The sequence below is a fragment of the Rana temporaria genome, chromosome 4, assembly GCF_905171775.1.
Source record: "Rana temporaria chromosome 4, aRanTem1.1, whole genome shotgun sequence".
NCBI classification, from domain to species: domain Eukaryota; kingdom Metazoa; phylum Chordata; class Amphibia; order Anura; family Ranidae; genus Rana; species Rana temporaria.
Window position 1 is genome coordinate 422,432,807 of NC_053492.1, and position 16,890 is coordinate 422,449,696.

General features: G+C 45.9%; 1 protein-coding gene across 2 annotated transcripts in view; it reads left to right on the forward strand.

Annotated features, from left to right (window-relative positions):
* The first annotated feature begins 3,774 nt into the window (after positions 1–3,774).
* LOC120937850 (toll-like receptor 5) overlaps positions 3,775–16,890 on the forward strand; it is a 45,510-nt gene continuing 32,394 nt past the window's right edge. The window contains exon 1 of one of the 2 annotated variants that reach the window (XM_040351366.1): positions 3,775–3,982. The gene's annotated coding sequence lies outside the window, so the exon portion shown is untranslated. The remainder of the gene's footprint in view (positions 3,983–16,890) is intronic. The other variant, XM_040351365.1, reaches the window with a different exon arrangement.

Consider the following 16,890-nt stretch of genomic DNA (forward strand, 5'->3'; position numbering starts at 1 on the left):
CATTGTGTTCTGCCAGCAAGGAAGGCTCCCTGTTGGCATAACATAATAGCACTGACTGTGCTGATGGGGGAATCAAGCAATTTTTCCTTTCCTTCCACCTTGGAAGGAAAGAATATCACATAATATATAAGGCTGCTTAACCCCTTTGCACTGGCGCCTCTCGGCCCATTAAGAGATTTCAGATGCCTGGAGGCGGGCAGGGTTTATGATCACGTGACCGCCGTGATTGGCTCTCACGTTTATCACGTGATCGAAAAGCTCAAGGCTTGCGCTCTCAGCGCGGCTGTGTCGGCTAATCTGCATGCAAATATGCAGACACTCGCTGGTAGGCTAGCAGGTCTCTCCTCTGTGTACAGTGCAGAGGGGAGGGGCCTCCGACCCGGGCAGCTAATCAGCTTCAGTGTACAAGCGAATTGCTTTGCTTGTACACTGAAGAGAGAAGCTGATTAGCTGCCCGGTCAGAGGCCCCTCCCCTCTGTACTGTACACAGAGGAGAGACCTCCCCTGTCAGCGCCAGCATCTCCTCCCCGACTTCTTCTGGGTGCTGCTCTTTGGTTTCCTTGATTGGCTGGCACGAGACTCAGCTGATCACAGATTGGAGTAAGGGGCCGATCCCGGCCCTTTACCACATGATCAGCTGTCAGCCAATCACAGCTGATCACATGATGTAAACAGAAGCCGGTAATTGGCTTTTTTTCCCCCTCCCATCTCTGTGTAAACACAGAGATCCACGTCCTGTCAGGGAGAGGAGACTGATACTGTGTTCCTTCGTACATAGGGACACTGATCGGTCACCTCCCCCAGTCAGTCCCCTCCTCCCACAGTAAGAATCACTCCCAGGGAACACATTTAACCCCTTCCTCGCCCCCAGTGCATATTTATAGCACTCTTCGCTGTATAAATGTGAATGGTCCCAAAAATTTGTCAAAAGTGTCCGATGTGTCCGCCATAATATCGCAGTCCTGGCAAAAATCGCAGATAACTGCCATTACTAGTAAAAAATAAAAAAAAATAGAAAAAATTTCATAATTCTATCCCCTATTTTGTAGACACTATAACTTTTGCGCAAACCAATCACTATACGCTTCGCTTATTACGATTTTTTTTTTATTAAAAATATGTAGAAGAATACATATCGGCCTAAACTGAGAAAAAAAAAAAAATTAAAAATTGGGATATTTATTATAGCAAAAAGTAAAAAATATTGTGTTTTTTTTTTTTTTTTAAATTGTCGCTATTTTTTTTTGTTTATAGCGCAAAAAATAAAAACCGCAGAGGCGATCAAATACCACCAAAAGAAAGCTCTATTTGTGGGGAAAAAAAGGACATCAATTTTGTTTGGGAGCCACATTGCACAACCGAGCAATTTTCATTCAAAGCGTGACAGTGGCGAAAGCTGAAATTTCACCTGGGCAGGAAGGGGGTATATGTGCCCAGTAAGCAAGTGGTTAATAAAATATGGTCTTACTGGCTTGATCCGAGTAATTTGTTTCATGACGGTGTGTATGAGGAGATTGGGGAGGACGGGGAGGGGGGAGAGGACTAGAAGGGAGCGAGGAGATCGACTTATAATAAATCTAGAAATAGAAAATAGAATGAAAATTGACTCCTATATAGAAGTGTATGTTTTATGGTTATTGTTGTACTGTCCTGTTAGGTTGTTTTTTTTTTGTAAAAGAGATATCTATTATAGCCTTTGAACTATTCTTTTCATTTCTTTTTTTCTCCTTATTTTCTCTATTGTTGAACACATAAGAAACTAAACGAAATGTCTAATATTTCTATGTTCGTTAACAAATCTTGTAAAAAAAATGTTTGTATGTAACAAGCAATAACAAAAAAATTTTTTTTTTGATTAAAAATAAAAAAAGGTCCAAAGGACAAACACGCATTCTCCGAATCAATGCTAAAGCTCAGACAACAACAGCAGAAGTTGCCCGCAGGGTGGCGGTAAAGAGCCCAAAAAACACGTGATTTGGTGAAAGTTGGCTGAAAACGTCCTGTCGTGTGTATGCAGAACAAGTTCACGGCCACTGCCCCTTCAGACAAAAATCCACGGAAAAGTCAGATGGAAGTCCGATCATGTGTATGAGGCTTTAGTGTGCAATTTGTCCGCAGTCCCGCTAATCGCCACCATTACTATTTAAAAATATTGTAGACGCTATGGGCCAGATCCACGAAGACTTACGACAGGCATATCAGTAGATACACTGTCGTAAGTCCTAATCCCCGCCGTCGCAATTTTAAGGGTATTCTCAAACGGAGATATGCTTAAATGTTGCTAAGATACGGCCGGCGTAAGTCTCCTACGCCGTCGTATCTTAACTGCTGGCTGCTAGGGGCGTGGACGCTGATTTACGAATAGAATATGTAAATCAGCTAGATACGCCTATTCACGAACGTACGCCCTGCCGTCGCAGTAAAGATACGCCGTTTACGTAAGGGGTTTTCAGGCGTAAAGATAAACCACCAAAAACATGGCGCAGCCAATGTTAAGTATGGACGTCGGAACCGCGTCAAATTTTTCACATTTTACGTTGTTTGCGTAACTCGTCCGTGAATGGGGCTGGCCGTAATTTACGTTCACGTCGAAAGCATGATGATTTGCCGACGTCATTTGGAGCGTGCGCACTGGGATACGTCCACGGACGGCACATGCGCCGTTCGATTGAAACGTCATTTACGTGGGGTCACAGTTAATATACATAAAACACGCCCACAGCTTCTACATTTGAATTAGGCGGGCTTACGCCAGCCCTAATACGCTACGCCGCCGTAACTTTAGATGCAAGTGCTTTGTGGATACAGCACTTGCCTCTCAAAGTAGCGGCGGCATAGCGTAACTACGATACGCTACGCCTGCCTAAAATTACCCGGAGCTACGTGGATCTGGCCCTATATCTTTTGCAAAAAAACAAATCATTATACGCTTTTTGGGATTTTTTACCAAAAATATGTGGCAGAATACACATTGCCCTAAATTGATGAAGAAATTCTTTTTTTTTATGTTTTATAACAAAAAGTAAAAAATATTGTTTTTGTTTCCAAAATTGTCGGTCTTTTGTTGTTCATAGCACAAAAAATAATAAACAGCAGAGGTGATCAAATACCACCAAAAGAAAGATCTATTTATGGGGAATAAAGGACATAATATTTGGGTACAGCGCCGCACGTCCACGCAATTGTCAGTTAAAGTAACGCAGTGCTTATTTCTTTTTCTCCTTTTTACATTAATAAAAACATTTCTGTTAAAAAAAAAAAGCAACGCAGTGCTGTATTACATGAAGAAGGGGGGTAAATCTTCCGGAGGTCAAGCGGTTAAAATTGGCAGCTCAGGGCTTTTCCAGACCCGGCTCAGACAAATTGGCAGTCGCTTTTTGCAGTTGTATTTTTTTCTTATATTAGTTGTTCACCCCGCCTTTCCTCTCGCGACGGCCTGAGTACACTCAGATTTTTTTTTCCCGATTTTTAGAAATAGCTCCAGGTTTGACCACAGGGAACGCTCAGACTTTGCGCCGTCTTTGCAGAAAAAGTTAATGAATGCGGTTTTCGGAGGTGAGACCTTGTGTTTGGGAGTAATTCCATCCCACCCCAGGGGCAGCGTGTAGGAGTAATAGGGACGCCATTCCCTTTATGTGACAATTCCCTGCTAAATTCCATTTCTACTGCTGAAGGTTGTTCCCTGGGAGGTAAGTCACCCTTGTAGAATGGTGATACTCTGATGGATAATCTCCAACTCTTAGAGAAAGTTTCCTAACCCCCCTGAGAGTCTCCTGAGTTCTGTTTGCAATCCTGTGGGGGGGAGGGAAGAGGAAGGGAAGGGAGGAGGATGTCTCGCATTCCACCTCCTCTTACATGTGAGATTAGGCAATACATGAGTAAAGAGTAAAGCAGGCAGGTCTGTTATACGGACTCAGAAATGTCCTCAGCTGGGACGCCGCAGACTCCGGGCCAAGCTGGACCCTCAGCAACCATTACGTAAGTACGTGAGACTCCTCCGTCATACACGTGTGCAGATTTGGGGGCTTAAGATGCTTGGAAAAGAGCAGTCGGGGGTCCAGGAACAATTTGCATGAAAATTCCTTAAAGCGTAAACTAAAAATGTATTATATGGCAGATTACCAGTCCTTGGAGGTCCTTTCTCAGTTTAATTTCTTCTGGTGATCCTGCCAGTAATGCACTTCTCTTCCTAGGGTGACAACGCTTACTTACTGTGCTGTATGAAAACAGTGGGCTAGATTCAGGTAGGGGGACGTACAATTGTGCGGGCGTAGCGTATGTTATTTACGCTACACCGCCGCAATTTACAGGAGCAAGTGCAGTATTCACAAAGCACTTGCTCCGTAAATTGCGGCGGCGTAGCGTAAATGGGGCCGGTGTAAGCCCGCCTAATTCAAATGTGGAAGGGGGGGGCGTGTTTTATGTTAATGTGTGATGACCTGACGTGATTGACGTTTTTTACGAACGGCGCATGCGGCATCCGTGTACATATCCCAGTGTGCATTGCTCCCAAGTACGCCACAACGACGTATTGGTTTTGACGTGAACGTAAATTACGTCCAGTCCTATTCGTGAACGTCTTATGCAAACGACGTAAAAAAATTCATAAATCGAAGCGGGAACGACGTCCATACTTAACATTGCGTGCGACTCATAGAAGCAGGAGCAACGTTACGCCGGAAAAACCTTACGCAAACGACGTAAAAAACTACCGCCGGGCGCACGTACGTTTGTGAATCGGCGTAACTAGGTAATTTGCATACTCTACGCCGAAAACGACGGAAGCGCCACCTAGCGGCCAGCGTGAGAATCCACCCTAAGATACGACGGCGTAATAGACTTACGCCAGTCGGATCTTAGGCTAATGTCGGCGTATCTTACTTTCTGAATACAGACAGAAGATACGCTGGTGCAGCTTTGAATTTACGCAGCGTATCTATGGATACGCCGGCGTAAATCAATGCTGAATCTAGCCCAGTGTTGTCATAATAGAACAGGACTACAAAACACCTCCCTGTATTGGGATGAGGCGGATGTATTAATGGTAAACCTGTTTTGGGGACAGCCGTCTAAAAAAAGGATACCCCCCCCCCCCCCCCATCGGTTACTTTCTGGCGTTAGGGCGTGGTGGCTGTATAAGGCTGCCCATAGATGGATGGAGTTTCTTCGTTTAAAAAGACGAAAATGATTCTTCCAATCACACAAGAGAGGTAGATGGAGGAATCCTCCTCGCTGAGACTTTTTAAATTGTTTTTATATGTGTGTGGAAGTGATATTTCTTAAATAGCAGCAGGGCTGCTGATAAGCCAGTACAACTGTCCCTGTTGTACCGGGCCCTGCCAGCAGGGGGTGCCCGGGCAATCTAGGATAAAAGAATGCAGAATAATAATAAATAAATAAATTCACCAACAAGCAATTGCAATGGCATTGGCAGTATGGGTGGCACTGTCTCTTTAGGCAACACATGAGTTTCTGGCATTGGCAGCATGGGTAGCACTGTCTCTACAGACCGCACATGTGTTATGGAATTGGCATGGATGGCACTGCCTGCAGCACATTATGGCATTGGCATGTCCCACCATCAAGTTGCTGATCGCCACAATTACATGCACTTTGTTTTAAGGCAGCGTCTGGGAAGAGACCAGGGGCGCAACCAGGGGGCTGAAGAAGGGACCAGGGGTGGGGCTAAAGGGGGCCCCATCAGGTAGGCTGTACGGGGGCCCCATGATTTCTATCAGCGGCCCTGAATAGCAGTGCCAGTGGTGGGTCTCATCCCTAAAATCAATCAACAGTCTACAATTACGTAGTGGGATTTTAAATACCCCTTTAGTGGACACAAATGCATCACGTGGTATTAAAAATATACTGTATTTATTGGCGTATAACACTCACTTTTTTACCCTGAAAATGGAGGGTAAACTGTGCCTGCGTGTTATACGCAGGGGGCTATGGAAGTTTTTTTTACTGAAACTTCCCTCTTAAAGTTAGGGTGCATGTTATACGCCGATAAATACGGTATACAAATCTTTATTTCATTCAGTAAAAAACGTTATAAAGCGTGTATCATTAGTGCATGGACATTGATACTACCAATCATCACCCACTGACGGGCAGTGTTAAATTTGGCGGCAAATTTCGATTTCGTTTTTGTCATATGCCGCGTACACACAACCGTTTTTAATGTCATGGAAAAAACAAATTTTTTCTCTACGCGATTCTTGTCAAGCCTGCCTCGCATACACACAATCGTGGGAAAAAAATGCTTGAGAAAAGCGCGGTGACGTACACTATACGGCACTATAAAGGGGAAGTTCCATTCGGATGGCGCCACCCTTTGGGCTGCTTTTTGCTGATTTCGTGTTGGTAAAAGTTTGGTGAGAGACGATTCGCGCTTTTCATTCTTCGTGCTTTTCAGTCTGTTACAGCGTGACGAATGTGCTATCTCCATTACAAACGCTAGCTTTACCAGAACGAGTGCTCCCTTATTATGAGAGTATTATTCATTTAGTCGGCTAAAATGTTTTAGTCATTTTAGTTGATGAAATTAACACTGCTGACGGGATGGAAGTTGGTTGGCATGGTAGTCTTCCAAAATTAGGAAATGTAGGTCAACACGTTTCGCAGAAACGTCCACTTCCTCAGGACCTCATGTACAGGTATAGACAGGAGAATAGATTTGTAAGAACAAAAATATAAGTCACAAATCACAGGCAGGGCCGGTGCTACCACTAGGCAGCCGCCTAGGGCGCCCTGCTGCCTAGGGCACCTGGCCACTGGTGTTCCTACTCTCTTCTCTCGGCAGCAATGAATGAATGAAAAACTTATATAGCGCAGCACATGCGAACCAAATCGCCTCTGGGCGCTTGTTGTTCCTGTCTCTTTTGATATCAAAAGAGATGCGTTTTGATCTTTCTCCTGAACGCTAAGTGATTTTCCTCCAACCGAATGCTGGTTGGTAAAGCGTTCCATAGTCTGGGACCCTGGACCGCGAATCTTCTCTCTCCTTTGGACTTGTATCTGGCTTTGGGTATCTGGAGTAGATTTTGATTGGTGGATCGCAGAACGCGATTGGGATTATGAGCTTTTATTTTTTCGCATAGATAAAGGGGAGCATTCCCATGGATACATCTATGCGTTAGACAGAGGTCTTTTAAAAACAATTCTGTCTTTAACTGGCAACCAATGAAGAGTTCTCAGTGAAGGCGAGATTGATTCCCAGGGTTTTTTCCCAGTCACTAATCTAGCGGCCGTATTTTGAACGACTTGCAGACGGGCGATTTGGTACTTTGGGAGTCCGAGGTAAAGGGCGTTTGCAAGCAGTCTCAGCATCAGCAGGCAGCCACCACTCAATTCGCACATAGTGTCATAGGCACACCGGTGGCAGAGAACTGTGTTGATGGCCGATGGTGAAGTTGCATTTGATGGGCACTGGTAGGCTGCATTGATGGGCGCTTGTGAGGCTGCATTTGATGGGTGCGGGTGGGCTGCATTTGATGGGCGCTGGTAGGCTGCATTCGATGGATGCTTCGTTAAAAAGGTGGGGTGTACATGGGCAGGGCATGGAAGTCAGGGGTGGTGCCAGGGGGGGCAGCAAAATTAGGTTTAGTCTAGGGTGTCAAAAATCCTTGCACAAGCCCTGATCATAGGAAATGTCAACAGTAAATGGATATTCCCAAAAGGGGGAGGTGAGACTTTGTTCTCTGCTAGCCGGGATCCTCCATTGTCAGAATACACTGATCAGCGGCTGCAGCTGCTGATTGAGTTTTTTTTTTTTTTTAAAGCTTGGCCATCAGAGGTTGATTATTGGTAGATTGATTTCTGTTGAGCGGGGGTGACCAAACCATTAACAAAATGTGGCTGGTCCCTGCTAAAAAAATTTAATTCATTCGGAACACAAAAGCACAGCAGGAGAGATTGCTGTACTAACATTGTATTGTTAGTACATCGGCTCACACTGGAGCTGTTATTTTCTTTTTTCAACCTGCTGGGTTGGACAAAAAAAAATAGTGGTGTGTATTAGGCTTTAGGGTGACAACACTCGCTCACTGTGCTGTATCTGTGGAGCAATAACATTGTTACTCTAGAATAGGAAGTGTGCTAGCACTATATGACAACTCTCCTCATCTCCATGATATAGGGGGAAGGTGTTCTGTAGTCCAGAGATCTGAGTTGGGTAGAATTCTAAACAATGCTTGCGATAATAAATGCACAGGACATCTCTAGATGTCAAGACTAAAAAGTATTTTATTTGTATATATTATTATACCAAACAGGAGCAAAAAAGGGAAGTTAATTGATCGCTCCGGAGCCGCGGCCATAACATTAGGAAAGGCCGCGGCTTCGGCCTTGCTCCGGAGCCGCGGCAATCCGCGGATCACAGTGTGTTCCGATCTGAAGGGGGTGACCCATTCGGATCACGGATCAACTGTGATCCGTTGCACCCCTACATTAGGGTGTGCACCCCAAAGCTCAAATACACTTGCTTGTGTGTGTATAAATATATAGGACAGTAGGGCAATGGACAGCGTCGGTAGAGCAGTGGGCGATGTCAGTAAGACAGAGGTTGGTGTCAGTCATTTATTTTTTAATTACATTTTTATTATTTTTAATAATATTTTTATACAATTGAATAAATAAATGAATGACTTGTATAGCGCTACACATGCAAACTGAATCGCCTCTAGGCGATTTTATTATTGTTTTTGCCAATTTTTTTAGGTGCCCCAATTGGGGGCTTTGGTGAAATATCTGGGGTCTAAAAAGGCCCCTGATGTCTCACTTTTAAAACAAAGAAAGGGACTGAGGACAGAGATTCCCCAGTCCCTTTCTCTGCAGCCAAGCAGCAGGGGGAATCAGCCCAGCACAGGGTGATTAGGGTGTGCCCAGACACACCTGGCACACCATGTGCACACACCTATGGGTACCAGCAATCTGCTGATCGCTGGTGCCATGCTTTACAGGCTCCAAAAAATAAATAAATAAATGCATTTTTTTTTTTTAAGTAAATCTTATCCATTAAGCCTTTTTAGTTTTTTGCTGTCTGCGTTCAGTTAATGTGTTTATTACCCCAACATTTCATATTCCTGATATGTGTCTGCTGTGCCATGTACTTATATGAAAAACCCTTTAAGAAGCTTTTAAATTAGCATTTGAACACTCACGTCTTTTGAAAAATGTGTCCCCCGATGTCCGGATTTATCTCTTAAAAAAAGTTTGTTAATCCTTTCTTGGCCGTTTTCATTTTGCTTGTGGGCATGTGAAGCCCACAAGCATCCTGTTCCGGGATACGATGCCGGTTCTCTCCCCGATCTCGCGCATGCGCATTGAGCCATTTTCGCAGCGCCGTTGTTCTGACGAGAAATGCCCCCTGTCAAATAATGCCTGCCCTGTACTGCGTATGCGCAGCGCTTGCATAATATGAAGTCGCCAAACAGTGAAATCCACTGTTTAGCGGCTCCTTACTGCGTAATGTGTAAATAACCTGTTACTCACAGCAAGGGGGCGGAACGGACTAAGGTTTTTCTCTGTTAGTCCGTTTTATTTAACTGAACAATAAAAGAGGATTGCTTAGAGCTGGATTAACTTTTTGCGGCAAGACTGGGCACAGACGATAAGAAATCTTTTACTCTACATTGTGACAGCAAAAAAAAGAAAAAAAATTCGGGTTTACATTAACTTTAAGAGAAGTCAATCTAAGGATCAGCTTCTCGTAAACAGGAATGTTGGAAAATTGTTCATTTTATCAGCGCATGCAGCCAATCAGCTGCAACACTGATCTGTGTATTCTGACATTGGAGGATTCCCCATTGTCAGAATACAAGACTACAGCAGGGAGGACTCCGCCATCCACCTCAATTGTGTGCTTGGGGGAATCAGTTTTTTTTTCGATAAGCCCGCTGGCTGATCAAGAAAAAAAACGATCCATCTATGACCAGCCTCAGACGGTTGTCATGGGAATTGATGTGCCCATTGGAACAGTTTTCTCACCTCTTTTTTCTGTTGTCAACTGTAGAAGTTTTGATTTCCTATTACTTTGATGGTCACCAGGGCTACTGCTAGAAAACATGGGGTCCTCCCCCCAAATAAACACAGTTTCCTATGCTTCAGTTATGAATGAACACATTGGGGCAGATCCACAAAGAAGTTACGCTGGCGTATCTATTGATACGCCGCGTAACTTCTAGTTTGCTCCGGCGTATCTTTGTTTTGTATCCACAAAACAAGATACGCCTGAAGCTGTGCTAGATCCGACTGGCGTACGTCTTAGTAAGCCCGTCGGATCTAAGGTGCATATTTCCGCTGGCCGCTAGGTGCCGTTTTCGTCGATTTCCGCGTCAAGTATGCAAATGAGCTAGATACGGCGATCCATGATCGTACGTTCAGCCGGCGCATTTTTTACGTTGTTTCCGTAAGGCTTTTTTCAGCGTAACGTTACCCCTGCTATATGAGGCGTATCCTATGTTAAGTATGGACGTCGTTCCATTAAGTTAAGTATGGGCGCCGTTAAAAAAAAACGTCATTTACGTCGGGTCAAGACGTATTTACATAAAACACGCCCCCATGACATCCATTTGAATTGCGCGCCCTTACGCCGCCAAAGTTACACTATGCCACCGTAACTTACGGCGCAAATTCTTTGAGGATAAGGAAAATACGCTGAAAGTTACGGCGGTGTAGTGTATCAGAGATACGCTACGTCGGACGCAACAATGCGCCAGGCTACGTGGATCTGGTCCATTGAGTGATCGGTACCAATCACTCTTTGTGTTAATTAGTGAAGTAAGGGCTTGGTAAATATGACATTGTGTATTTATCCGATCCTTCCCTCATTCTCCATTATGAAGGATTTTATTGTGTGCTTGCAGCTTCCAGGGGGAAGAAGAGGAGGGAAGCCAGCAGGACTGCAGGGGTGGGGCCCAAAGGGGGGCCTGGGCAACAGGTGGAAATGTATGGTGCACAGAGAAAGTGATCAGTGTGGCGGGGGGGGGGGGGGGGCAGTAACTGGAACCGATCCCCTGTATGGCTCTTTCTGCAGCAGGTGCAAGTTGGCAGGAGGGAGATGCCGCCTTTCAGCTACTGCAGAGGGAGCCATATAGGGTATTGCTCCAGTAATTATCCCCCCCCGGCTGTACCAACCCCCCCCTGCCTGCCCACATCCAATTTACCCTGCTGGCCTGGGCCCTGTACAGGAGGACTAGTGGTACCCCCTTATCCACAGCTCTGGCGGTCACTAGGACAAACATGGTGGGGTGAACCTTCCCAGCGAGGACACAGACAGCAATAGAAACTTGACAGGGGTTCTAACCCCCAACTGTTTTACTATACATACACGAAAACCCAAAGCATGTTAGTGCTCTGCAACAGTGTGAATCTGGCCTTAGGGTGGTATATGAAAAAGAATGGACAGTCATCCCACAGCATTTAGGTATGGGGTGAGATATAGTGCAGGGAGGAGCTTTGGAAAGTCTTTCTGACAGTCTCCTAGAATGGAGATAAAGTAGAAACAAAATTTGGGGGCCCCAAGCAAAATGGGGGCCCCCCAAGCACCCCCCTCGCACGCAAAGCCAACGTACACCCATGTTCTTACTCCCCCCCCCTCCCTAGTCTATATGTTTTTCTATTCTCACCTCCCCTTCTTCCCTGTAGGCTGCCGCTGTAGCGTGGCCGATCTCCTCTTCCTCCTGTCAGTCCGGTGTTCTATCATTATGGGTCCCCAGTCCCCTATCAGATAGTGCCCGGGCCAGGCCGGGTACCGTGCGGTACAGGAGATTCCGTTTCCTGTGTTCCCGGCCGGACTGAAAGGAAGTGAGCACTCAGTGTGTACTTCCTGTCAGGGCCGACAGGACTCCAGGAGGAAGGAAGAGGATCTCGGCCACGCTACAGCCTGGGAAGGGGAAGTTGGGGGCCCCAGGCCAGCTCGGGGCCCCAAGCAATTGTTTGTTTTGCCTGTCCTGTAGCGACGAGCCTGAGTAGAAATACTAATGCACAGTAGCTGCCAACATGAAAAAGTGTTCCCACAAAGTGATAAACTACTAATAAATAAATGTAGCGCTTACTCAATGACCAATTCAAAGATAACAGTCCAATATAAATTGTGCAGGAATGAGGAATAATAAATCACGTATCAGGTGCAATAACTCTTAAAGTGACAATAAAAACATGTAGTGAATAATTAATAGGATGTTTTCGCAATATTGCGTTTCGCGTTTCGTTTTGCAATAGGAGCAATTTATTTATTTTATTTAATCCTGACTCGGTCTGCAAGTGTTGTCTTGCAAAGCTAGCAGGATTCAAACCTCTGCGGTGTGCAGTACCGCATTTGGTCAGAGGAGCGGGGTCGCCGGTGACACTCGAGGCTGTTCGGAAATACTCAAACACTTGAGTGCAGCCTAACTGTCTCTTAGCTGGATTCAGGTAGGGCGGCTTACTTTTGAGGCGGCGTAGCGTATGGCATATACGCTACGCCGCCGTAAGTCAGAAAGGCAAGTGCTGTATTCACAAAGCACTTGCCTCCTAAGTTACTGCGGCGTAGCGTAAATGGGCCGGCCTAAGTGCGCCTAATTCAAATGTGGAACAGGGGGGCGTGTTTTATGTAAATGACTAGTGACCCGACGTGATTGACGTTTTTAACGAACGGCGCATGCGCCGTTCATGGACATATTCCAGTGTGCATTGCTCCAAAGTACGCCGTTTCGACGTGAGCGTAAATTACGTCCAGCACAATTCGCGTACGACTTACGCAAACGACCAAAAAAGATAGGCCTGTTCCGACGTCCATACCTTGCATGGGCTGCGCCACCTAGGGAGCAGCTTTATCTTAACGCCGGCGTATCTCTAGCGTAAACGGCGTAACTAATTGTGACGGGCGCACGTACATTTCTGAATCGGCGTATCTAGTCATTTGCGCTAGCGGCCAGTGTAAATATGCACACTAAATTACGACGGCGTAGGAGACTTAGTCTAATTTAAGCGTATCTGGTTTCCAGAATACGCTTAAATTTACGATGGCGTAGATTCAGAGTTACGACGGCGTATCTACTGATATCTAGCTATCTGAGTATTTCTGAGTTCCTCCGGCGCCCCCACCTCTGGCCACATGCCGTGTATCGCATGCCATAGAAGTCAATGTGGAACGAATTATCTTTGTTTCCATTGACTTCTATGGGGAAAGTCGCTTTGATATGCAAGTGCTTTGGATTACAAGCATTCTCCTGGAACGGATTATGCTCGTAATTCAAGGTTCCTCTGTATCTTCAAACACAGTATAAAGTGCAATAGCTTATAAAGTGACAATATATGTAAATGATTAGAAATAAGCGTGATAAGTCCACATCATTGGCGCACTGCGGAGGGTGGACGCATTTTTATGAACTGGATTTTTGCCACTTATTTGTCATCTATTTTTGCAAAAAAAACTTTATTTATATTGGATGAACTTTGGACTTATCACGCTTATTTCTCATCATGTACATATATTGTCACCTTATATTGTGTTTGAAGATACATCCAATCCATTATTCACGACATGTTTTTATTGCACTCTCACTTTAAAACCTAGTACACACGATTGGATTTCCATCGGACAAAGCCGTGGAATTTTGTGCAAATGGCGTTGGCCGTGAACTTCTATTGCATACAAACGGCAAAGAATTGTTGGCCAACAAAAACGAAACAACATAGTTTTTCAACTCTTTAGCCCCACCCTTTGGGCAACTTCTGCTAATGTTGTCTTATGGTTAGCATTGGTTCTGAGCATGCGTGTTTGTACTTTGGATTTTTTTCTGACGGACTTCTGTACACACGATGGGATAATGCCACAACACACATTTGTTGTCGGAAAATTTTAAAGCATGCTATCCAACATTTGTTGTCGGAAATTCCGACAACAATTGTCCGATGGAGCGTACAAACGGTCAGATTATCCGACAAAATCCTGCCATCACACAAAGATCGGGTGTACGGGCCTTGAGAGTTATTGCACTTGATACGTCATTTATTATTCATCATTCCTGCACAATTTATATTGGATTGTTATCTTTGAATTTCTCCTAGAATAGAGACCAACCATGTTCACACCTCTTAATTCAAGAGACGGAGTCTGAAAAAAACGTAACCAAGAATAAAGGGATAACTGATTAGTCAGCGCTTTAACAATGCCCCATCTATGGCTGAAGATGATTGTGTAATCTGAGACTTCAGAGAGGGATTTCAGCAGGGATTAGAGCTGAACATGGCAAACATCTAAACACACAAATGCAATACCCACAGTATATGGGCACATGTAGGGCTGATCCTAGGGTCACAGGTGCCTGGGTGCAGAAATATTTCTGGTGTCCCCACATGGGCAGTGCCTGCAAAGCGCCTCGGCACTAATGCCTTTGAACCCTTTATTTGGCTGCTAGTGGGGGTTAAATGTACCTCTAAAACGACGGTAAAGTGCCGCTAAAAATACCAACACTAAAACTAGCAGCGCTTTACCGCCGACGCCCCCGCACTGTCAGTGTGAAAGGGCTCTTGGTACATCTCATTATACATCACATCTGTAGACGAACTACTGAGGCACAGGAAGGGACAGGGGCTGTGTATCCTATGCAATCTATCATGCCATAAAACATCTAGAGCAGGGGCAGCTCAAAGCACGTGTAAAGGGATGCTGGGATGCCATCCCCCAGCACACAGCACACTGAACACTGACTTACCTCAGTTCTCTCTCTGTGCAGCCCGAGATAGAGATGGGAGGGGGAGGCATTCCAACTGGAGTTGGTGGAGACAGTGTGGGATCCAAGACTCTTAGCTAGATTCAGGATGGCGAGCGCATACTTGCGGCGGCGTAGCTTATGGCATTTGGGCTGCGCCGCCGTAAGTTAGCGAGGCAAGTACATGATTCACAATGTACTTGCCTGCTAAGTTACGGCGGTGTAGCCTAAAGCGGGCGGGCGTAAGGGCGCCTAATTTAAATTAGGCTGAGGGGGCGTGTTTTATGATAATTAGGCTTGACCTGACGTGATTGACGTTTTTTTTGGAACTGCGCATGCGCTGTGCGCCTACATTTCCCAGTGTGCATTGCGGCTAAGTCTGCCGCACAGGCCTATTGATTTTGACGTGGACGTAAACAACGTAAATCCCTATTCACGGACGACTTACGCAAACAACGTAAAATTTTCGAATTTCGACGCGGGAACGGCGGCCATACTTAACATTACTATTCCATCTATTTGATGGAATAACTTTAGGCCTGCTAATGCGTTACGTAAACGGTGTATCTGTACTGCGTCGGCCGGGCCTACGTTCGTGAATAGGCGTATCTACTGATTTACATATTCTACGCCGACCGCAATGGAATCGCCACCTAGCGGTCAGCCTAAAAATTACACTTTAGGATACGAGGGTGTAAGACACTTACGCCGCTCGTATCTGAGCCTAATTTAAGCGTATTTCAGCAGCCACTGAAAACTATAACCCTTGTGTCAGGGAGAGGAGTGGCCCCTCCCCCATGCACTGCCAGGCTGGACGGGCTGCCCTATGCTCACACACCAGTTCTGGACGGACACACACCTATGCTCAGAACACTCGTTCTAGACGGACACAAACAAGGAGAGAAGGAGAGAGGGGAGAACTCTGGCACTTCGGCGCCCCCACCTCTGCAGGCGCCTGGGTGCAAAGCACCCTGTGCACCCTGCCTAGGATCGGCCCTGGGCACATGCCCAAGGATTTGTATATTTGTCCATTCAGTCCTGAGATTTATAAAGCCGTGCCACACAGCACAGCCCTAGCTGGACAGTGAAAGGAGAAGCAGCAGACTGATGAGGTTCTCTCTCTATCACTTGGCTCTCTTCTATTATCAGCATATTCCTTGTTACTGCAATGTAAGGATTACATGCTCATTAGTATAGGGGGAACTTGAACGGGCATTGTACTTACCCTAAAGACTAGTACACACTATGGCCCGGATTCACAAAGCACTTACGCCGACGTATCTCGAGATACGCCGCGTAAGTGTAACTATGCGCCGTCGTATCTGTGCGCCGTGCCCACAATCTGAGATACGCCTAAAAATAGGCTTCCTACGACCGACGTAACTTGCCTACGCCGTCGTATCGTGGGCGCATATTTACGCTGGGCGCATTTTCCGCTCCCATTGATTTTCTATGCACATATGCAAATAAGGGAGATACGCTGATTCACGAACATAGTTGCGCCCGGCGCATAATATACGCGGTTTGCGTAAGTCGTACGTCCGGCGTAAAGTTATTCCCCATATAGGAGGCACAACTCAGGCAAAGGTATGGACCAGGGAACACAAGCCATCGTATCTTTTGTCTAGGCGTAGGTTACGTTCACGTCGTAGGCAGTGATTCGACGTATCTTAGGCAGTTGTTTTGATGTGATTCTGAGCATGCGCACTGGGATGCAGCCACGGGACGGCGCATGCGCCATTCATTTTAAGTACTTCTATGGCACTTGGCCCATCATTTGCATGGGGTCACGCCTCATTAGCATGGCTCACGCCCACTTCCACCTACGCTGGCTTACGCCGAGGAAACCCAGCGTATCTTTAAGAGCAAGTGCTTTGTGAATCCAGTGCTTGCCTCTGTGCGCTGCATCGGCGTAGCGTATATTAGATACGCCGGCATAAATATGCGCCGATGTATGTGAATCCGGCCCTATGAGTTTTTTAATCCTTCAACCCGAAAAGAAAAACTGTCAGCTCCTGTCGGAGTCGCTGTACTAACTATGCAAAGCGGGGGACTATCCCCCGCTGAGCTGTTGTATTCTGACAAGGGGGATGCCATCCTGCCAGAACACCCCCCGATCAGTGCTCTCTGCCATTGGCCGTTTTTTTTTTAAACAACTGATGTCCCGTGTGTGTGGGGCTTTACTGTGGGCAGC